This window comes from Sinocyclocheilus grahami, unplaced genomic scaffold (genome assembly GCF_001515645.1).
Source record: "Sinocyclocheilus grahami isolate Dianchi unplaced genomic scaffold, SAMN03320097.WGS_v1.1 scaffold250.1, whole genome shotgun sequence".
Classification (NCBI taxonomy): Eukaryota; Metazoa; Chordata; class Actinopteri; order Cypriniformes; family Cyprinidae; genus Sinocyclocheilus; species Sinocyclocheilus grahami.
The window spans coordinates 1,276,097-1,278,159 of NW_015505429.1; the positions used below are offsets into that span (position 1 = coordinate 1,276,097).

The 2,063-nt window shown below is 39.7% G+C and overlaps 1 long non-coding RNA gene across 1 annotated transcript in view; it reads left to right on the forward strand.

Moving 5' to 3' along the window:
* LOC107598333 (uncharacterized) overlaps nt 1-130 on the forward strand; it is a 12,591-nt gene extending 12,461 nt beyond the window's left edge. Inside the window, exon 3 of the long non-coding RNA XR_001610550.1 lies at nt 120-130. This is a non-coding gene — a long non-coding RNA (uncharacterized lncRNA). The remainder of the gene's footprint in view (nt 1-119) is intronic.
* Nucleotides 131-2,063: the final 1,933 nt, after the last annotated feature.

Genomic DNA, 2,063 nt, shown 5'->3' on the forward strand with positions numbered 1-2,063 from the left:
AATTCACGAGATCAATACATCCTTTATTAGACCGCTTTGTCGAGTTAAATGCATCCTGTCGAAATGCTGAATCAATTCATTCACTTCCAACAGCGCTTAATGTGAGCAGCGTCATAGAGGGCAGAGCGTCACGTTAGTTAAAGAGGAAGTTCACACCTTAATGAGCAGCAAAGGATTAAGTAGCAGCATTGGTTACTTTTATGCCACTGATAAAGCTTTTATATGTAGTTTGGGGTAACAAAGGGGTTTTATAGGTTTAACTGAAATAATAATGCAATAACTGACACTTTAAATCAATGTTTCAAGAAACAACAACAACAAAATTTAACAAAAAACAGATAAAGACAAAAAAGTAGCCATTGATAATATCTAAACAATATGTAGTAGTATAGTATATAGTATCCAAATCAAAATGTAATAAAATTAATTTATGTGTGATTTATGTGTAAATTATGTGCAATGTCTTATACTAGTATGTTATTTATATGAATCAATTACTAATTTGTGTAATTACACTGTAAAAAGGGAACCACAAAACCTTAAGTCTCTGGGGTATATTTGTAGCAATAGCCAAAAATACATTGTATGGGTCAAAATGATTGATTTTGTAATTTATGCCAAAAATCATTAGGATATTTAGTAAAGATCATGTTCCATGAAGATATTTAGTACATTTCCTATTGTAAATATATCAAAACTTAATTTTTGATTAGTAATATGCATTGCTAAGAACTTCATTTGGTCAAATTTAAAGGTGATTTTCTCAATATTTAGATTTTTTTGCACCCTCAGATTCCAGATATTCAAATAGTTGTATCTCGGCCAAATATTGTCCTATCCTAACAAACCATACATCAATGGAAAGCTTATTTACTCAGCTTTATTTAGAAAAATGACCCTTATGACTGGTTTTGTGGTCCAGGGTCATGACATATCTTTATTGTTAGTTCATGATACCTAATGCATTAACAAATGTTAACAAATCTTACTCCTAAAATGTCACCAGTTTTTTTTAAAGCAGATAGATCTTTATGAAACCTGAAATTCTATATTTCCTCTGGCCCACAGCTGTACTTTTCCTACAAACCACGTGACTAACCAGAACCATTCGCCAACTTCCCGGGATATTTGGACAGTTGTATCGGAGGAATTCAAAACAAGAGCGTAATGTCCTCTCGCTGAGGCTCTGTGGCCACGCCCCCCAGCCACTCCCCCTCCACTCTCGCTTGTTATCACAACGGCATGTAAAGGTTAAATCCAGTATTGTTTGTTTAAAATGTACACAGGGATGATGGAGCGGAAAACAGACCTCACATGGTCTTTAACCCTTTGCAGGTGTAACAAACCCATGCTGGTGTGTGGGTAAAGCCCGTCTGAAGCAGCTGTGCTTGTGTTGGGTTGATACGAGGACCTCACGGGGGTCCCATCTTGGTGCAAAGATGAAGCAGTGCATCACATGATCCGACACGGACAGTTCGACCAGAGATTTCAATTGTTTACTTTCGCTTGTCTCTCTCGCCTGTGAACAGAGAAGAACAAAAAACAAAGAGCATGGAAAACACATGCACACAGCAGGTGTAACCAACAGATGCAGCTCCATTAGATTAGCTCATAAAGCAACGTGCTGCTAGTAATGTGAGGAGCTCCCAGAGTTAATGCGACTCATGCATCTCTCTCGATCGCACGCATGTGGAGGGTGGAAAACACTCGGTGCATTTAACACAACAAGAATAGAGCGGTCCAAGCAGCTGGGTGTTTGGTGAGCGTGCACGTCTCTCGCTTCAGGTTCTGTTTAAAGTTTAAACACACTCAAGTGCATGCAGTTTGGCTCCAGTCTGGCTGTTAGTACACAGAGAGCAGAATGGGGGGGGGGGGGGGGGCGGTCCAAGCAGCTGGGCGTGTGCGTCTTAACGCTTCTGGTTCTGTTTAAAGTTTAAACACACTCAAGTGCATGTAGTTTGGCTCCAGTCTGGCTGTTAGTACTCAGAGAGCAGAAGGGGGGGTGGTGTCAGCAGGGATGTGCATGCATGCCTATTGTCATGTCATGTGATCTGCTCTAGAAA